This window comes from Halichoeres trimaculatus, unplaced genomic scaffold (genome assembly GCF_033239565.1).
Source record: "Halichoeres trimaculatus isolate MK-OKI-2021-1 unplaced genomic scaffold, fHalTri1.1 fHalTri1_scaffold_6, whole genome shotgun sequence".
In the NCBI taxonomy this organism is placed as follows: Eukaryota; Metazoa; Chordata; class Actinopteri; order Labriformes; family Labridae; genus Halichoeres; species Halichoeres trimaculatus.
The window spans coordinates 7,026,681-7,048,710 of NW_027437184.1; the positions used below are offsets into that span (position 1 = coordinate 7,026,681).

Here is a 22,030-nt window from a genome sequence, read left to right on the forward strand (position 1 = left end):
ACGTTTCGTAGCAGCACAGCGCACAGCCAGTCAGTGCAGTAAACAAGCACGTCCCAGTCCATCGCTATGACAACTGCCTAAAACTGTCGTAAAAATTGGTAGGGAAAATGTGTCGGATTAATTTTAATCCTGAAGGCTATTAGTATTGTCAGAAACGATAACGAAGGACATTTTGTCTATGATTTAGTTAGTTTCAGTTAGTTTTGTGAACACAAGATAAAGTTTTAGTTTACTTATTGTTTTTGTTTACTTTTCTAGTTTTTATTAGTTTGAGTTAACTGCAATGTATTTTGAATTTTAGTTTTCGTTTTTTGTTTCATTTTAGTTAACTATTACAACCTTGGTTGACAGCCATGAAAACACGACAAACGATGAAAGTTTAAGTAAGAGGTCGGCAACCTTTTCCATAACTTGAGCCGCTTTAAAATATACTCATGCCCAAAGTGCCAATGTTTACTTCTTTCATAAAATCATCGACAGTCGATAGGAAGGTCTCCTTGAATGGTTTTCCATGCTTAGCTATGCAGTGAGAAATAGTATGTCGTCCCTCCATTACCTGGCTTTTAACAGTACAGAAAGCTTTGGATGTGATGCTCTGTTTCACAAACTTTACCAACACTGTTTTCATCTTTGGTTTCAAAAAGACACTGGCCACTTTATTTGTTTGCCTTGATAATGCCACTAAATGGATGCGATTGCAAGCCAGTAATCACTGCGGTGATGCACTGGCAAAACACATTTGCATCACTTGAAACATCATGGTTCAGATTTACTGTATACTGTTATTTGTTCAATTTTTATGTAATAACATTTTTAGTTTGTTCAATTTCTTGTGAAGTGTTTAACAAAATATAACACTACAGTTGAATTATTTCTTTTGTCCTCTGCCTCATTTTAATCATTATCTGTGTGCCAACATAATTAGCCTCACGTGCCGGCTTTTGCACCTGTGCCTGTGCAACTATTAAGCTTTTTTTACTAAGAGATCTTGACTTAATCTTGAATTTCCCTCGGAATATGTAAAGTATCTATCTATCTATCTATCTATCTATCTATCTATCTATCTATCTATCTATCTATCTATCTATCTATCTATCTATCTATCTATCTATCTATCTATCTATCTATCTATCTTTCTGTCAAAAATGTTAAAGATACTTTAAAGTTCTCTGTTCAGATCTACTTTAGTGGTAGAGAGTATGTTGTGTATTCAAAGGCAGCAGTATTGCAGCTGAAACACAATGATAATAATTTAATGATGTGCTGCGTGAAGCACCTTAAGCAAAGTATCATAACAACCAGAAATGCTCTGCAGCTGTGAACCCCACCCATCTGGTGCACCCAGCAGATTAAATAAACCACAACCACTATTTGACCCAGATCTGTGTGGATCTGCCTCCTCAACAAACAAAGCTCACATCTCATCTCACAGAAAATGACATTAGCTCACATGAAAACGGACCATGGAGAGGGTCACGGGCTGTTCCCTCTGGGGACACTGCTGCCTACCTGCGTGTGTGTGCTAATGTGGAGGAAACAGAGGAGGAGGAGGAGGAGGAGGAGGAAGTGTGGGATGCTGCTGTTGCATTTGAATGTGTGCCAAAGAATTCCCCCTCTGTGTCCTTCACCGCCTCATTTCACTTTGTGCAAAACAGCATCACACCCTCTTTACCCCTCACTCCCCTTCCTTCACTTTCTGAGTGACACCTGATACAGCTGATCTGAGCATTCCTGCACCTGACAGACTTGCCTTTGCACAGCAGGGCTTTGTGTGTGTCTCTGTGTGTGTGCGTCTGTGAGTTTGATACAAGTAGGATTGTCCCATTTGTTCATCTCAATGACCTTAATTCTGGTGTGCCTTCTGGGCTCTTTGGGCTTTGCGTCTACATGTATTGAACACACATTTTCAAATCCCCCCCCAAAATGAAATGAGACGAAATAGAGAGCAAAAAATCTGCACCTGCTCGATAAACCGGGGGATTTTTCACTAAAGATGTCAGGAAAGTGTGGAGAAAGTAAAAGAAAATGTCACCCTGCTTGATAACAGGCAGAGGACAGTGATTTAGAGACACTGGATGGGAGTAGATTACGCATTGATCAAACACCCTCCTCCCCTTTAAATATAGATTTTAGAGAAAATGTGAAGGAAGGTAATTTACTTGCCAGCCGTTCCCTTTGGATCACTGCGAGCAGATCAATCACTGGTGGAGAGATATTATCACTTACAGTAAAGTGCAACTACAGGCTTTCACTTTGAGCTGAAGCTGAGGCTGCCAATTATTTTGACAGCAGTTCTTGGTGATGCTGAAAATTAATCAGTGCCTTTAAGAAATACAACGAGGAGTTTGGATTTAAACTGAAAGAGAGGTTTGAAATCAAAACTCAGAAGTAGCACAAATTGGTAGTTGTGGATGAGGTTGGAATCAGTCCAGTTAAATGCCAAGAATTAGAGACAAAAGATGGGTTGTTGACTGGTTTTAGAGATTTTCTGATTTTTCTTTTCTTGTATTGGATGTGATATCTATACTTCAGTTTTTAACCTGTGCTTAACCCATTCATTGCCTCCGGTACCAATAGTTGGGCACTACTTTTTCAGATGAAATAGTAATAATAATAATAGAAGATAGGGTTATGAAAAAAAAACATGTTATTTATGAAAGGAAATTGATGTACCTATTTTGAAATATAACAATTGGATTGACGTGTTAACCCTGTTTCCAGTGAAAATAAATAGATAAATAAAAACAGTAATTTAAACATAACACTCTGTATTGACAACTGTGTGTTGACGATTTGCATGGCTTGGTTCAGTAAAAGTAATGATTTAAAGCTTAAAACAAGCTGTGTGCAAAGATACAAGCTAAACTATCGTTAGCCATTGCACAGCAAGTGCATGAAACACTTTGCAGGAAAACACCAAATTCAGAATAAAACATCTTCATTTATCTTTCTATATTTAGTTTTTCATTTTTTTTAGCCCTGATACAGAAAAATAAAGAATAAGAAAAAGTAAAAAGAGCCTGAGAATGTGTGAATGCTTAACAATGTCTTAACAGATTTGTTAGCAAACAATTAGCACCACATGCTAGCACTGATATGGATGTGTCAGAAGGAAAAATAAAGTACAACATGTTTTTGGCTGTGCTCATAACTTCAGTTAGCATATCTTTCCTTTTGCTCTACTCACTTTTACTCCTTGACTCCTCCTCCAATGTGCCTCAACAGCGCCACCAGCTGAACTGTAAGTTACACTTCAAGGAAACAAGTTATAGGTCTACTGAGGTAATACTAAAACAGACCAGTCAACAGACCAGTTGTCCCAGGCCCATCCACTTTTCAACAGGCCCAACCTACACTGTTCTTTGAAAAAATACAAATATAAAAAAATAATAATCAAAAAAATTAGTTTAAAGAAATATGATGGATTTTTGCCTCTACAAGTTCATTTTGTAGTTGTTAGATGGCCTGTCTTTATAGAAAAAAAGCCAAGTTTGGCAATCTTTTCAGCCTGTTGGGGAAAAAAAACAAAAAAACAAAAACGCAGAACAATGAAACAAAATTAACGAGACATGCTTCATGTGATGTGGCTGGGACAAGAGGCTGATTTTGGAAAAGACTAAAGGTTTTTTTGTGTATTATTTAACCGGGATTAATGTTGCCACTCTAACAGCCTAATAAAGCCATTGCAGTGCAGTTTGCTGGTACGGTAGGGGGCGCCACTCTTTGGTGAGTACCATGGAAAGTGATCGCAGGTAGATCCATCTAATAGAAACATTATAGATATAAAATTAAAGGAACAAAAAGCAACCAGATTCACTTTGTTACCACACATAGTAACAGTAGTACAACAATCAGTCATTTTCCTCAACTTGAACTTTATTATAGAGCAAGTTTAAAACAAGCTAAGTTGACCAAAGCAGTATACATACTATACTATACTATACTATACTATACTATACTATACTGTACTATACTATACTATATACTATACTATAATACTTTATATACTATACAGATCAAAAAGAGCACAAATGTCAAAAATGACACAAACAGTGCAGAAGATACAATTATAAGATACATAAACAGTGCAAATGGAAACTAAAGTAATTAAGATTTTGCCAAATGTCCAATCAATCAGCAGCATTGATACTGGCACTGGTAGCTTTAAAGAATAACTTACAACACATGTGAAAACAGAGCCGTCGTTTTAAGGGATTTTAAGACAGAAAATTCTTTAAAAAAAAAAGTTTTTGAACTATCTACAACTTATAAAACTTTAAAAATCTGCTAATTATTCTTACATTTGATAATGCTTTAGAGGTCCTTTAAGTGTCAGATTAAAGAACTTGTGAGTTGTTAAAGTTGCACTTAGGAAAAAAAAAAAGGCTTGTTGCTGCTACTTTCTTACTTTGACTAATAATATTTTTCTTTTTTTTTCATCTTCTCTGTTCACCCAGACGTGAGCGTGTGCTCCCTGTACGCTTGCACTGACTAAACCGTTGGACATTTTCCAAACTTCCAAGGCAATTTTTAATTTGCTTCCCACTTATTTATGTAATTTAATCCATTTGAGAAAAGCTGGAAGCAGTTTTTGCTCTATGACCCAGTCACAAAACTTCATAAATCAGCTTTTAGATGCTTTGACTGATGACTTTGTGTCATGTGATCCTGAATATTTTGACTTATTTTATTTTTTTTCTGTTTGATGTAACTTTGTAGCAATGTGCTGCACCATGTTTCCTGGTTAAAAACTTTTTTTTTAAATGTTCTACATCTGATTGGTTAATATCAATCACTGCCTCAACAAAAATTTAATGTTTCCTTTAAATTTCCCCAGCCACTGCCAGTCAGATTTGTCGGTTGAAGTTCAATCCCCATCCTCTCCTCTCAGAGGCGCAGTCATCTTGCATTTCTTAGAGTAGGAAGTGCAGCTTGCGGTAACAGTGAATTGAAAGTACGCCATAAATATGGCGCCAAAAGAGTTTTCAAGCTGATGATAAAAACTGATTTTTCTCTGTGTTGTGTGTATTTTTCTCTGGAGGTGTTGAGGAGGAGAAGCTGCCGGAGGAGACCCGCATGTGCATTAGTACAGAGCAGTGTGCATGTACTGTACACGCCGGGTTAAGGAGTGGAAGCTCGGCAGCAAGTGAAGGCGAGGAGAGCTGGATGTTTTATTTTTGAAGGAGGGACATTGCGAAACTGGCTTGCAATCTTTTCTGACTCATCGTTTGGATATAAGGCATCCTTTTTTTCTTTTTATTCCTCACCCCTCCTCCTCCTGCTGCCTCTTCGTGCCCCCCTTCCGTACCACTGGCACTGGTGAGGAGAGGCACAGGCGGATTTTTGACACCACGTTTGGGCTGCTTTTGCAAAATGCGACATGCTTTCCTGTGAGCGGTGTGTTGTGCGCACCTCGCAGCCTGCTACACCGTGAAGAGCAGCGGGACCAGCGGCGGCAGCACTGTTTGTTTTTGTTACTGACTTATAACGGCTGCAACTTCGTCTGGCTGGCACTTTTTTGGGATTTTATTCGGGATATCGGACTCTGTTTCTCGCAGGAGTGACGCGCTGTCAACACGCACCGTGAGGGGAAGCAGAGGAAAGGAAGGGAGGGGAAAGGACGGTCCTGTCACCCAACGTGGATCCAGAGTCGGGGCTGTGTAGCTGCACTGCTAGGCACCGAGTGGGCACAGTGAACTAGTGCTAAACCCTGCACTGTAAAACTACATGTGCCTGGCTCCCAATGATCTCCTAATCTCTGGGAATCGCGCGCCGTCCAGGATTGAGGACGTATCTGCACCCAAAGCTGACTGCAATCAAGGTAAAAACACCAAACTACCTTTTCATGTGCAGTCAGAATGATATGTAAAGTGGGAGTGTTGCAGGACAACCGAAGTACACTTTGCTGCTTGTGCTGCTACCAGTGCTAGGCTAGCAGCAGGAGCAGCAGGAGGAGCAGCGGCGGCGGCTCTGTACGCACTTTTGCTGCGGGCTTGTCAGTCACAGTCAGCGGCATGCTGAGCGGTGCATGTGGGTCAAGGAAGGAAGGAAGGAAGGAGTGTGTGTGTGTGGTTGTGTGTTTAATGTGTCGCAGTGAAGGAAAGGCTAATCACCCTCAGCTTGTGCATGCACGACCGCACGCACACGGATGAAATTCACCGGGTAAACTTGGCCATGTTGTGTGCTGCAAAACGTAACGTGAACGCGCCCCCGGTGGGAATCAAAGTGCGCGAGCGGGTACTTGGAGAGAGTCCAAGTAGGGTTATTTTTTGCGCGTAATTGCAACAAATAGGGTCATTTTCTGCAGCGTAGCGAGGAATGTGAGCACTGACTTGCAGCCACTACATTTACAGTCATGTGTTTTGATGCGTTGGTGGGGATGAGAGCAGCAGGTTCGTGCAGGATGGTGCCACCAAACGCTCCGAGTCCCTGGAGAAGCTGCAGGTTTCTTCACTGCTGAGTAAATGAGGGGGAAAGGGAACCAGAGGGAAGCAGCGCACTGGTTTTTTAGGAAGGCTGAGCACGCAACCACACACATCAACGAATTAGAGCAACTCTGCCTCCCTCCCGCACCCACTCCTCCTCCTCCTCCTCTTGGTTTCTGGCTGGCTTTGGGGGAAGAAGAAGAAGAGAAGGAGGAGGAGGGGGGAGTGGCTGTTGTTTACCTACATAAAGTCAGAGCTGTGTGTTGCATGCTCACCTGGAAACAACAATAACACCAAAACAAGGAGCTGATATGCGGCTGAGTCACATGTGAGCAGGATTAATGGGGTGGAAGTGGGGCATTTGTCTCTGGTGTGATTTTCAGTGGCGTGCTGTTGCCACCTACTCTTTCTAATTGCCCTGAGAAGCTCTAAAGAATATTATCTCTGCCCTATTAATGCTGAATGGAGCAGTTTAGGCCCAGTTTTTTATTTATTTTTTGATGGCACATGTGAGGCTGAACTGGCTCCAGCCTTGAATCAATTAAGCCGGGATTGTCTGGGGACTTGTTAAATGTTCCCAGTTGTGACAGCGCCCCCCCACCACCACCCCATCTCTACCCCTACCCACGCATCTCCTCCTCCTCTCTTCTTCCAACCATCACACACACACACACACATCGTCAGCATCGTTTTGCACACACACTAACAACTCTTGCACACTCTAAACATATTCAAGAGCAGATGCACGTACCATGCTCTTGAAACTCTCTCAACACACACACAGAAATATACACAAACACATGCACACAGCCCTCCTCCTGCTGGAGATGAGTCATGGTGTGTGGGGGCATAACAACTCTCTCCATCCCTCTATCCCCCTCTCTGTTCTCCATATCTTCCCTGATACAGTGCTATCTTGTTTTCCCTCTCCTCTTTTCTCCCCCCTCCCCTCCCTAGAGGCTTGCCTTCCCTTGCCTAGAGACAGTGGTTGTTTACCAGGCAAGTGAGCATTCATTCATTCATTTTTTTGGACCACAGTGTTCCAGCCTGTCACGTTTGTTTACTTACATCGACTCATCCTCCTATACTGTCATGTCACTCCTCAATCTTTTACCCATCATGCCTCACCTCATCTCTGCATCTCAGTTTTCTCTCATCATCTGATTCAGGAGCGCAGCCAGGAAGAGTGTGTCTATGCGTGAGTGTGTATGTGTGTGTACAGTGTGAAACTCAAGCCGGAGACCTTTTGAAGTCTCACATGTGTACATATGCACACGTGTGTAAAGGCAGGGGTGTAGCCTAGCGTGTGTGAGTGTATTTGTGTCTGCTGCGTTAAGCGCTGGGATCTGATTGGCTGAAAAAGGGGGTAAGGACCCCCACGTGACGCGTTGTATCGCATTAGCAGCTACGAGTGAGGAGGAGGAGGAGGTTGAGGAGGAGGGGTGTTGTTCATGAATGGAGTGCTGACGTCAAGCTAACTGTACACCGAGTCCTTAACTCTGACACGCACACTCATGCACACTCATGCACACTCATGTACACAACACATGTATGCTTCCATCCTTATGTGCAATTTACACACAGCGCTAAAGATGGCTGCAGGGAAAAAGTGTGTGTGAGTGAGAATCAGAAAAATGTGTCAGATCAGAAGGACGGGAGCCAACTGAGCTGAAGGATTTTGGTGTGTGTTATGATTGAGTGTGTGTGTGTGTGTGTGTGTGTGTGTGTGTGTGTGTGTGTGTGTGTGTGTGTGTGTGTGTGTGTGGATGCCTGTAGGCTGGTTGACTGGCTGTCATGTCACCAGCTCTCTGCTGAGCTTTGCGCTGCTTACTAACCAACTAACCAGCATGTCGGCCACAGGAGTATTACTATAGCTGAGGAGGATTTGTGTGTATTTTTATGTGTGTGGCAGTGGGTAATTTTGTGTGTAGTTCGTGGACTATAATTTTGTGAGTCAGGGATTACCTCATACTTGATTTTTGGTTACTGATCCAATCATCATTTTTTTAACTTTTCCTTATTTTTTTTTCTCAGGAAATAATGCACAAATGCATAATAATAACAAATACGACGGTGATAATAATAATAATAATAATGATAATAATAATAATAATAATAATAATAATAATAATAATAATAATAATAATAATATAAAGCAGAGAAATATTTAATTTTCTGCATTTAATTAAATTTGTAATAAATTAATTTTTCTATGAACACTCTTTAGGCAAAAGAGCACATCTTTAAGTATGAATGCAGAGGGAACCTGTGTGTGGGAGATGGACTGAAATGTATTAAACTGCAGACTGTCATACCTGTGTTTAAGTTATTAGATGCCAAATACAAACGTTGTGGTTATTTTGTATTGGAATGAAATTTGGATTTACTTTTTGATGAAGTCTGCGCGTTTGATGAACTGCTTCTGTTTTCCCAAAGTAGTAAAATCATAGAAAGTTACAGGAAATACCTGATATTAAGATTTTGCTTTTTTAAATAATAAAAATAAAAAAGTAATGATAACAATAATAATAATAATAATAATAATAATAAAAATAATAATAATAATAATAATAATAATAAAATGAATATAATAATAATAATAATAATAATAATAATAATAATAATAATTATTATTATTATTATTATTATTATTATTATATAAAATAAAAAATAAATAATAAAAATATGAAAAAAATCATACATATCAAGTACTTTGGAGGTCAGAGGAATGAAACAAATGCATTTATTTTGAGATGAAATGAAATTAAACATGTTAAACCTGTTTTTCTATGTGCCCAATCAAACAGTATATAAATCAGAGAGGGGATTTCATTGAGAAGTTGGTAATCCTTTTGCGACACAAAGCAATTCTACACAACAATGTGGACCAGTTCAACTTTTAACAGCTTCTCTCTATGGCCACAAACATGTACTCCATGAAACAATGTATGGGGTAAATTTAATGAACAGGCTGCTGGTTTGATCAGATCGACTAACGCATGGACAAAGTGAAGTGAAATGAGATTTTGAGGCCCACAAACTGTGATTAAAATATTGGAAATGCAGAGTCTACCTAACTTTTGTTTGATGTAGCATGGGGCAAAGAGGTGGATTTCAGGCAGGGCTTTAGCGTCTATGCTAACAGCTAATGCAAAACAGTGACTGCTGATGTAGAATTGTACTTTTTGTAAACATGATTATTTCTTTAGTATAGATCTGCTTCTTGAATGGGTGTGTATGTGGCTTCTTTTTTTTGCAGCCAGCCCCAAGTGGACACTTCATGAACTGCAGGTTTACACACTTCAGCATTGGCTTCATATTTAGGTTGCTGCTTGGTTTGCACTTTGACTTTTCCCTCCTTTGAATCTTTTAAATAGCATTACTATCACCCCTCCTTATGAATAAAGGAGTGTATGCGCTAACAGTTGAATGTGTTGCATTCAGGACTCAGGAGTCTTTTTCATTAGCTTGTTTTTAAAATAGTCTTTGCGAGTGAAGTTTTCATTAAAAATCCATTAGGTGTTTCTGTGATCACTAAACAGAGTAAGAAAATATACTTGAGTGTTTTTATTACACTCCATATAAAACACCTGTCAGCGTGTTTGGCATCATTTTTAAAATCACAACAGTTTAATCAGTTTAGTCAAATATTAGCTGATTAACATGATTTAAATGATCTGGGGCTAATCCTATTGTGCGCTAAGTGTGTGTTCATGTTTTGTTGTGAGTCTGCGGTGTCGCTCTGGTATCCTCATGCACATGTCTGACAACTTTGGTAATGTGAAACCAGCCATGTGGTGGATTAGAGGCTGCAGGCATGTTTGTATGCATTAGCCCGTGTGCCTTTTGTCAGTGTTTGTTCTCAGTGGATGACCCTGCTGTGGCCTAGAGCCTCATTAGTAGGTTCTTGAGTGTGTGTGCGCTTGTGCATGTGTGTGTGTGTGTCCCTGCTAACCTGCTGTTCAGTGGGCAGGGGGTGACGTCAGACTTCAAGGGGAGAGGGAGTATTTCAGTTCTGACATTTTTCCCCCCTGTGCCACTGTGACTCTGCCTTGTTAGTAAAGGATAATTGCAGAGTCTGCACACCTGCACACATCACTTGTGAGGCAGGAGGTGGTGCACATATTTCACAGAGAGGTTTTTGCTGGAGTAATTGGAATGTGCCTCGTAAGTCTTCGTCCTGCAAAACGTGTCCCTCGCTGACTGAATAAGAGCAGTGAAGGCTCTGGTGCAGCAGATGGTTTCTCGGATAAAATTAATGATCCAGTTTTTGTCATAGTTCACTGTGAAGCCTGTGTTGTTATTACCACAGAGGCAGCAGTGATATTATTAGTGCATATCTCACCAGGTTTACGTTTCGCTTCCTTTATGCTAAGTGTGTTTATTTCCCCTCAGGAAAGAAGACATAAACTACAACAAAGTATCTGCATGAGCCGCTGTAAACAGTTTATGATAGAAGGTGTATTTTATGAACATTTCAAGTTTTAAGCTGCTCAATTAACACAAAAGTTTCCCCTTAAGAAGATTTTGCAGTCTTCTTTTATATATTTCTAATAAAGAAAATATTGATGTGGCTCATTACTTGCTTTTAAAGTGGTTGGTAGTTGGTCAGTAAGTGTCTGAGCAGCCAGCGCCAGGGTCAAACTGCCCTGCGCCATTCAGCAGCATTTTTCCAACATTCATAAAGCCACAGCTTATCTTCCACTGAAAAAGATAGAGAAAGGGCAGTCAACAGTCACACCGAGAGTCATCCAGTGATAATTTGGTTGACCCTTTAACAAATACATGTAAGCACTAGTTGCTAACAGTCCGCTCTTTGGCGTTGTGTATCAGCATCATCTTTGTTCTTGTTTCACATGTCGCTTGTCAGATGGTGATATTGGATGGACAGAAACGGAAGTCTTGGGTCTTGGATGGGAGTCTGGCTGGAGGTCATTTATTGTGAGCCCCTGGCTACATTAAAGGCACTGGAAACTTGGCCATCATTCTGAGAAGCCAATTTATCGTCAGATGACAGATGATTGGCTCTGAAATCAACTGATATTTGGCCGCCAGTTTGGCCGTGTGGTTAGGTCATACACCCCATGGACCGAGGCCAAAAGTCTTAAGCCCAACCCTCAAGTTTCCTGCTTTACTTACTAGGCATGCACATGCATTGGGGGATCGGGGATTGGTGATCAGGGATCGGTGATCGGCCCATCCTTACATATGAAACTGATCTTATATTCCTCTGAGAATGTCTGACAGCCAGCCATTGTTGCTTTTTGCTCTCAGACCTAAAACTCAGAACACTTTATTGGTTGTTTAAGTTAAAACATAAAAATTTTATTGTTTCACAGGTATTGTTCAATGATTTTTAAAGAAATAAGATTGAACATTGAAGGCATATGCTGTCAGTTTTAAAAAAATAAGATCGGTGGTCAGCGATTGGCCAGAAAATTAGGATCGGTTCACCCCTAGTACTTACTGTTTTATTATCTACAAATGAATTAATAAAAGACTGAAATCACATCATGAAAAAAACTCAAACTCAAAAGAGACATGCTATTATAAAGTTGCAACCTTTGATGCTTGAAAATTAGGCCAGTATTAAAGTGTGACAAACTGCATTTCTTTGAGAGATCGCTCGAGGCTGAATTATTACTCTGCCAAGTTTTACTGCAAGGCTAATTGTGTTTACAGCCAAAAAACTGTATCAGTCTTTATACAGTACTTCTTTTATGAGTAGAACTGTGTATTATTAGGGATGTAAGAGATTATCGGCATGTTATTGGTATCTGCTGATATGGGCTTGGAAATAAAGTATCAGATATCAGCCATCACACCAAATTCTGCCGATATAATAAAATGATAAAATAATGGGCTGAAGCTGCAGATATTTTTTGCACTTTTTATGATTTTGATTGCACAGCTCAGACTGCGTAGCCTCAAATTTGGCTCCTATTTCAAGTTAAACTTAAGTGACAGTCTGTACGGTACATGTAGCTGACTCATTTAGACACATTTACCATTTACCAAAGTAAACCAATATATTCAATTTGGGTTTAACGGCTGTACAGTTGCACTTCTCATATGTTTCCTGTAAACAGAGGTTATATTTACTGACTGTCAGTTATGAAGTTGGCCAAATTTGCCCTGGTTGTGGGTAATGTTATGATATGTTTATTTATATATTTTTCTTATTTTGCACAAGAAATGAATATTACTTAACAAATGTGATAAGAGTGTGTACCAAAGTACAGTATGCTACTTCCAGAAGAGAGCTGATAATCTCTGCAATTATGTGCATAAGAAAAATATCAGTATTGATATTGTTATCTATATCGCTATCGCTATCGATGTCGGCTAAATGAGTTGTTAAAAACCAGCATATTGGATATCAGCAAAAAATCCAATATTGTGCATCCCCAGTTGTTATTTTAGTTACAGTTTTGAGTCTTTCACACCTTTATTTTGAAAGGCTAGGACCAGGGAAAGTGCTGAAAGACTAGGAGTTAGTGAGGGCTGACATGTGGGAAAGGAGCCCTGAGGGGAATCATACTCAGGAGTTATTTTTTGTCCAAACTCATCAGTTTTGATTTCATTAAGGCAAGGAATTGTGCATAATTAGATGCTTATCTGAATAATGGGTAAGGAAAGTGTGGCAATTTGGCTGGTTAAAGGGCCACACCCTCAACCCAAGTTTCTTGATTTATCAGAAGTTGTAACTGGCAGTTTTTCCAATATGGCGACCGTCTTATTGTGTTTTACAAGACCCTTTTAGAACCATTAGACCTTTATGGCTTTTCGATGTTCCTGAGACATATAAAAATGGTTAACAATGATGAAGCATTGTTGCATTTTTCTTAACTTTTCAACATGTTTTAATGGACTTGGGAGATTTAGAGCATTTGAATTCAACAGAAATCATCGTTTTATTAAAATTATGTACAAGTTTCTCCACTTATCAGTTCAAGTTTATCCTACAGTGAAAATTTCTGCCTCAGATTTTCCCTTTTTATCGTCTTATGTCTGATATTGACAACAACTGCTCCCTCTCTGTCTGCCTGTTCCCTCCCACTCTTACTCTTTGAAAAGCAGCGTCTGAAGGCTGTGAGCGCAGTGATGGACGGGATGACAGATGCTGCCTGAGCTCCTGATGGGAAGAGTTTCAGGAGTTGGTGTGTATATTTTAGTGATGAGAGAGGGCGAGTAAACAGCAGACCCAAACAGTATGTCAGACTTTCTTTTCCTGTTTGAACACCCGGTGATCCAAGATGGAAATGAGCCCCTGATGCACGATGCCATACTGCCACTGGCATTTCATTTGCACTTAGTTTATATTTGAACCATCAGATGAATCAAAATTAAAGACGGCAGGAGAGCTGAGAGGGGAAGAGGTTGAATTTTCTCTTTCTTATCTTATCTTAAATGGATGTTCATCTTAAGTTTTGGACCACTGGGACAGAGTTTACTTTTGGATGATTCATACTTAATGGATAATGTGTTTAAAGGGAATGACAAGTGGTTGGAGGATGCAGGGTGGAGTTTGGGAGATAGGGGGAGCATGTGAAGACAGAGAAGATGAAGGAGGAGAGATGTAAGGAAGGGGAGGTGCAGGTAGGTAAACAGGGAGGTGGTTGTTGGGGTCACTGGGAGTGAAGGGCAGAGGGCTCATCCTCCATCTTTCTGTCCTTTTCATGCCGTACCTCCCTCCCCTCCAGGAGCTAATGAACTCCTGATGGCAGTGGAGACAGGAGCGATGCATCAATCCTCCATCTTTCTCTCTGTTTCTTTCTCTCCCCCTCCCTCTCTCCTCCCACCTGTCCTCCCCTTTTTGCTCCCTCTCCTCCTGGCTCGTTGGCAGAGCCCCAGCCTCGCTGGCTCAGACTCACCTCCTCCATTGTTTGTCAGCAGATTTCGGGGAATGGAGCGGGGGGCTTAGTTAGAAAATTATTTGGACCTCATCCTCTTCTTTCCTTTTTTTCCTCTTTTTATTCATTACTTCTTTCTCTCTCTTCTGTTTTGCGCTTCCTGCTCCCATGATGCAGCGGCAGCAGCAGGAGCCGTGGCAGCATCAATAAATATTGTGTTAATGTTCTGGTGGCTGGAGCCAGCAAGGTGATAAAGGAAATCTATTTGATTTCTGCGGCTCGTTTGTTTGGCCTGATGCCTCTTCAGTTGGTGTGCAGATGTGTGTGTTTGTATTTTTCTGCATTATAGAGTTTGTGTGATTTGGCTCAGAACACAGAGTTTTATCTGTGATTTTATATACTTCACTTGAATATTGATTTATTTTTTTCACTCCTTCACTTGCCCTTCCCTATTTTCTTCCATCCTCTGTTATTATCTCCTGCTGAAGCTGCTGAAATGCGCTCTTACTTTGAAGGAGAGACTCTCGGTCATTCTTTGTGGAAGTAGCAAAGGAGCAGCACTTTCTTTTTTTGGTAACTTTCAGGACTTCTTGGCCTGTCTTCAGAGAAATTTGGGGTCTGGTCCAGGGAGGGGTACTGAAAACTGGTTCCTCTTAAGAATCAAGAAATGTTTCAATCTATTGACACTGATCCATAAATGATTCCCTTATTGATTCTTCACATTATGCCAGAGCTGCTGGACCTTACGTTGACCAGTCTGCCACAGCTATCTCAGCTTAGCAGTTAGATGACATTTCCAAGAAAACTCTGATTCAGGATTTTCAGATTTAAGTTTTAGTGAAGAACTGAACACACAAAGAAATGAACATTACTTTATCACACAAAATTTCAAGTCAATACATTCAACTTGGTATAAATCTCCTTATTTACCAAAAACGATATGAACAAAATAGTGCTAGCTTGATGCTAATGTATATGGGAAACTGCACTGATATGTTAGTCCTTATCGTACAAATTATGACTTTGGTTTTACAACATAATTTCAACTTTCATCACAGAAACTAATAATGGCAAGGTTCCAAACAGCTTAAACGACTGCTACCACATCAAGACACTAGAAGGCCTACTTCAGTCAATAGCATAAAATAAACAGTATATCAACGTGACGTGGCGTGACGTGCAGTTTTTTACTAGTTATTTACATCAAAGAGATCCAGATCCAGTGACTAATGTCATGTTTTACTTATAAACTTAATTAAATGTTGAAACAGAAAACCTGTAAAGCAGACTTTTTGGTAGAGGTGGGGAAAAAAAAATCAATGTATCAAAGTATCAGGATTTTTTGTTTGACAATTTTATTATTTAATTAATTTATTTTTATATTTTATTATTTATCTATTTGATATTATTTTATTTATTTTTATGATATTTTATTATTTATTAGTATGATATATATATATATATATATATATATATATATATATATATATATATATATATATATATATATATATATATATATATATATATATATATATATATATATATATATATATATATATATATTTTTAAATGATATTGTTTTAGTCCTGCTTTAAAAAAACAAAAAAACAAAACAAAAAAAAAAAATTTTTTTTTTTAATTCAAGTCCTTATTTTTGGTCTTTGTTTATAAGATGGGGTTGGAAAAAGTTGAGATGCTAGATCCCCTAAATCAGGGATCTCAAACTCGTGCCATGAAGGGCCAAGAGGCTGCAGGTTTTTCTTTCCAACCAAAAACTCTACCAGCTGATTTCACTGATTAGTCCCGGCTCTCTGCTTGAAGGTGAGGTAATCAGTGAAATCAGCTGGTAGAGTTTTTGGTTGGAAAGAAAACCTGCAGCCTCTTGGCCCTCCGTGGCATGAGTTTGAGATCCCTGCCCTAAATGAATGCTATAAACTGACTCACATGGGATGAGCATTTCGGGAAAATATGGCTCCTGATAGACTCTGATGACATCATCATCATCATCACTGAACTTTTCACTTGGTGTGGCGTTGAAAAAGTAAAATAAAATTTGCGAATCAATCAAGAATCAGATCAATGAGCAGAATCGATAAGGGCATTAGTATCATTACAGTCTTATCCATACCCATCACTAGTCTGGGATCTTTTATGAGGACTCTTTGACATGTTAAATAAAGGAACCAAAGAAAGTTTGTCTCCTAAACATTAGGCTAGTTATACCTGTTGAGTTACTGCCTCCAAAACTGCATCTGTGTCTAATTTTCGTATCTTATAAGCTGTTAATTCAATCAACTTCACGCTTTGTGACTGATTTGCAGAAGATCTGAGACAGTGAAGTGATTAGTATAAAGCCAATTGGATAATCTCAATAGAGTCTGGATGAGCAAGTGTAACAGGAATGCTTCATTTCCCCATGGCCAGGTGCTCCAAAGGTACCTACACTGTCATCAACCCTAACTTTGATTCCCGACAACATTGCGTGCAGGAGTTTTGGGACATGAGCAGTCAGATCCAGAACAGGCTCTGCTCTCATCGAGACAAAATCCCAAAGAGACACAGTCCTTGTTCTTTATCCTTTTAATTTAAAGGCAAAATATGACAGCGAGTCACTGTGAAATAATTTTCTTATTGTGTCTCCAGTGTTTTTTCTTTTGTTTTTGTTACAATGTGAAAAGAAGAAACCCCTCAAGCTCAAAAGCGTCCTTTGAATGAACTCGGTCACAATGTGTTTGACAGATCTCAAAGTGAGCCATTTCCACTTTTTCAGGAGAATGTACTCAATACTTTCACCAAATCCATCCATCCATCCATCCATCCATCCATCCATCCATCCATCCATCCATCCATCCATCCATCAGTCCTCTCATGACCTTTGCACCCTGAACAGGTTGCCAGCCTATCCAGACTGTTGGGTTGGCCTAGCTTTGAGTCATTAATTTATTAAGAATCAAATGTTACAAATTGTATCACATAAAAGAATATAATTTCATTGTTTTTACTGTTGCCCGGTTGTAGTACTGTATTCCTGGCAGACGATGGCTGTAACCAGGGGCCAGGCTACCAGGGTGGCTCAGGGTTGGAGCTTGCTAATTATGAAATCTGGTTGGCCACCCCAAGCAGATGAGAAGACCAATTATTTGGAAGATCATACCGTAGCCTACCGTTTTTATTATGATCTATGTACACCGTTTACAAATAGTTAAATTTCAGCTGTTTGCTTCATGACAAGAGAAGAGGAACAGTGACAGCTTGAGATAGCAAAAGAAGAAGAAACCATAACCGGCAGTCTATAGAAACATTTAAGCTAGGGATGTCCCAATCTGATACACTGATCGGTATCGGTATCCAATACGGCTACTGTTGGAGGATCCGTTTGTTGGAGTGGATTTTGTTATGTGATCAGGACCAATCCAGTTTTCACGTGTTTTCAGCACCATCACACTTTACAGCTGCTGTAAATCAAACCACGTTGCAAACATGTCCGCTGTGTGGGACTACTTCTCTTTGGAAAGCAATGATAGTAAAACAGCATCTTTCATCATTTGCAAAGTGAGTGTTCCTCGAGCAAACAGGGCTCACTTTAATACAGCAAATATGATTCGTCATTTAAAACGGAGTACAGGGTTTATCAAAGAAAGGTGTTGGTATCAGATCAGTATCAACAAAACATATCATAAAAAAATTGGATCAGATCGGAAGTAAAAAATATTGTATCGGGACATCCCTAATTGAAGCAATTGCTGGATAGATGCCAGTGACAGTTAAAAAGTATTTTTGCTTGAAATGCCAATCCCTTACTTAACATACATGCCCAAAAGTTGAATTAAAAAAAAATAGATAAAAAACAAAAAATAAACATTACAAAATATTTCAGTTTAGAGGTCTGATTAGTGATGAGATTCTGCTTTATTTTTCAATTCTGGATCAATCCCTTTTATCAGTTCCTGTTGATTTTCTGCGTGGAGAAAAGTAGGCTTAGGGTGTATTCACACCTGGATCGTTTGGGGCAGTTGTTCCGAAACAGTGAGTAGCCCCCTCCGAAACCCCAGTTTTTTTGGGCATATGTGAACACAGCAATCGCTCTCGAATGCGGGACAAAACAAGCGGGTCGAGATCGCCAAAAACAGATGGTCTCGGCTCACTTCCGTTCGAGCCCTGTAGCGGTTCCTTTACAGTGAGAAAACAAACGCCCCAGCAACCGACACAACTGACTTATAGCCGTGACTCACACTGTAGTGATGCGAGCAGTAGTAGTCAAAACAGTAGAAGAAGAAGGAGTAGAAGAATCAACCACAGAAGCAGAAGAAGAGAAGACCGAAGAATAGGGATGCATGATATTGGATTTTTGCCGATATCCGATATGCCAATATATCGAAACCCTTTTTGGCCGATACCGATACCGATACCGATACCGATACCGATACTGATAATCACAAGTTTCTTTGTTTTTTTCACTGTAAAGAAAGCTAATTCTATCCTGTACTGGAATTTATATGTTACTCTTATTGTGATGGTCTTATTTGTTTAAGAAACACACATGAAACAAGACAAAAAACATTTGATTTTACCATAAATAAGAAATGTATTATTTTTTCAAACTCAAGACATTCAGTATCGAAATACAGAAAAAAAATCTTTGGATCACATGAACTTCAAATGTACAATGCATTTTTAAACATAACCAAGTTGCATTTGATTATTTTAGAGCTACTGTAACAACCTGGTGACAGACACAGAGCTCTGCAGTGCAAATAAATGAAGTGCTACATTTTATTTAAGGAGCTTATTTTTCAGATGGAAAATAATAATAATAATAATAATAATAATAATAATAATATTAATATTAATATTAATATTAATAATAATAATAATAATAATAATAATAATATCAGCTGTGCATATCGGCAGAAATTTTCATAACTGCTGATACCGATAAATGTGTTTTTAAGCTTTTATCAGCCGATACCGATATTGTGCCGAGAATATCGTGCATCCCTACCGAAGAACTAAGGAAAATTAGTCACTGGCTCACGTGGAGCGGTAAAGAAATAAAATGCCTTATGGAAGTGCCTTTATGCAGTCAGGACTCTTATAAACTAGATGTGTTGATCATATTGCGCACACTGTTACATGAGCCATAAACACTATAATTCTAATTGGCCACACACATTGTTGATGCTCCATGAAGATAAGGAAACTCCCCACCTTCCAGGTTTGATTTCTGACCAATGAGAGAAAAAAATCAATCGCACGTGGCATTTGTTTACAACTTTGGACTGCAACAAACTTATGCCCTGTGAACACAAACGAACCAAGTGACAACCACTACAATTGTATCATTTTTTGCACCTGAATCGTAACAAAGGAAAAAAGCCACAGGTATGAATACACCCTTAAACACATTTTCATCATAGGACGTATGCACTTTCACTGCTTTGTTGAGAGGCTGAGAAGCTCTCATTGACCTTTGTCCCACTTTAGAGTTGACCTTTACCAAGTGAAGTGGTGCCCATTAATCCCATTCATAAATTCCTTTAATAAAAATTAAAAGCATTTTTGAAGGTCTTTGCTTTAAACTTCCTGGATTAAATTGACATAAATTCTGCTATAATGAATGACTGTGTGATTAATCATTTTTCTACACCTAAAAAGCCTCTGTAAGGAGAAAGCATCAAAGTAAAGAAAGACAATTATGGATGTTTTACGTCTTTCACTTTTACTTGAAGCTTCCTTCCACGCATCATTATCAGCTCTCCCAATTGAAACCACACCACAGCCAGCGCTGGGTATTCTTTGTCTCTGCGTTATTTTACCCTTCACTTAAGTGCGATCTGCTCCCCTGAGAGCAATACAACACAACTAATCCACTTTATGCAGACAAAAGTCCTCTTTATTTGGAATAAAGAGCGAGCTATCTTCCATGGTGTGATCAGCGGGGAGCGGTGGGGGGGCACAGGGGAAAGGGCTGATGGGAATTGTGATGGTGATATCAGCATCGGAGAATGACTCATGACTTATCTTAAGTGGTTCTGTGCCTTCCAGTCAGTCAGATGTGTGTCTCTGTGTGTGTGTGTGTGTGTGTGTGTGTGTGTGTGTGTGTGTGTGTGTGTTTGTGTGAAAGATTAGAGTCGTGACAACATTAAAGTCTGTGTTTGTGTTGATTTTTATCTGAACTTCAGCTTTACTCAGGGTTTTCCTCTCTGAAGGAGCGCTCACTGTGTCAGAGGATGTCATTCACATGAACTCATGGTAAAGACTAAAGTGCTTAATTAAGAGTCCAGCACTCGTCACACCAGAGGACAACTGTGAAAATCCAGGACAATGAGAGTTTCAGAGTTTAAGGGCTACATCTGGTGATTGAGATCCACTCCGGTCTGTTGTGTTCGAGCTGCTTTTCAGCTCCAGACGGTCGGAGCCCTCTGGATGGAATGTGAAAGCCGTCTTGGTCTGCTAGATGCTGGAGGAATGAAATATCAATTTGCTCAGAGCAGATGCAGCGGGACAGGAAATGTGAAGCTAAAACCACATTAAAACATCAAGTTACTTTCAAAATAAGACAAACCATTTTGAAACCACATGGCGTTTTGCTTGACTACAACAACAAAACAATGTAATGAGCTGAGCCGGACCAGAAGTCAACAGTTTTGAGGTTTTACAGCCCAACATGAACGAGGAGAGGATCATCAGTGGGATGGTATGTGCAGGAATTTCTTGGTCTGTTGTGTGTTTAACGTAAGACAATTTTTCCAACTTTCTTTTGGGTCTTACCATCTCTGGTCTTTCCACTCTGAGACTCATGCATTTCAGCTGGAAACTTATTTAAACTAGCTGCAAGACTCATGACTATAAGAGTGTCCTTACTCCCCCAGGAAGTCTGGTTACCTCTCTCATAGATATCATATCTAAACCTTGTTTTTTTATTCAACAACAATCAACAAAATAGCCTTAATTTACTCATTTTATTTACAAGTTGGGACCATAGACTGTCAAAAAAATGAACATCATCTCACTCGGCTTGAAGTGAGGTGGTCACAAAACTGCTACCCCTGGTGGCTGGCTGCGGAATAGGTCAAAAGATCCATCTCCCCAGTCATTCCAGATGGGCTGTGGTCAAACTTTCAAAAATTAATGCACCTCGTAGAAATGTTTCTCACATCTTATTGTTGTGGTAATTTGAAGATACTACTTGGCTGCTTTGTGTTCAAGTCCTACTTTTTTCTGAGAAGTTTTGTTTTCACTAATTATAAGAGGTTAAAAATTAGGCTTTACACGTTTAGCAATGATTGACAGCTGCTGTCCCTGTGCATTTTTGGAGGATTGTAAAATATGTCGGGAGGGAGAGCCAGAAAGAGATTAGACCTGTGAAAGAAAAAATATATGTATATTTTTGTCACCCGGCTCCACTCCGATTCTTTCTGAGTCCCTCATAGCCTCTACTGTGCAGACTCCGGCTGCACAGCGGCTGCCAATTGCGGCGCCTGGTACAGGGGTATTTTTGCTAACCAGTCAATGGTAAGTGGCAGAGCCATGCTGTCCACTCTATATACGGTCTATAGTCGGGATGCCATTTCTGTCTCTACATGGTTGTGGTGCCCACAATTCTCCCCAATCTGCCAACACAGACTAGGGCTGAAAGATATATCGTTACTGTATCTATATCTAGATATGGAAATTCAAGATGTTAACATCGCAAAATCAAGTATATCAACAATATAGGTTATATATAATAGAATAATAATAATATAG

The 22,030-nt window shown here is 39.5% G+C and overlaps 1 protein-coding gene across 2 annotated transcripts in view; it reads left to right on the plus strand.

The window, feature by feature from the left end:
• The first annotated feature begins 4,956 nt into the window (after nucleotides 1-4,956).
• Nucleotides 4,957-22,030, plus strand: part of jade2 (jade family PHD finger 2) — a 283,971-nt gene continuing 266,897 nt past the window's right edge. For both annotated transcript variants that reach the window (XM_074672130.1, XM_074672129.1), the window contains exon 1: nucleotides 4,957-5,821. The gene's annotated coding sequence lies outside the window, so the exon portion shown is untranslated. The remainder of the gene's footprint in view (nucleotides 5,822-22,030) is intronic.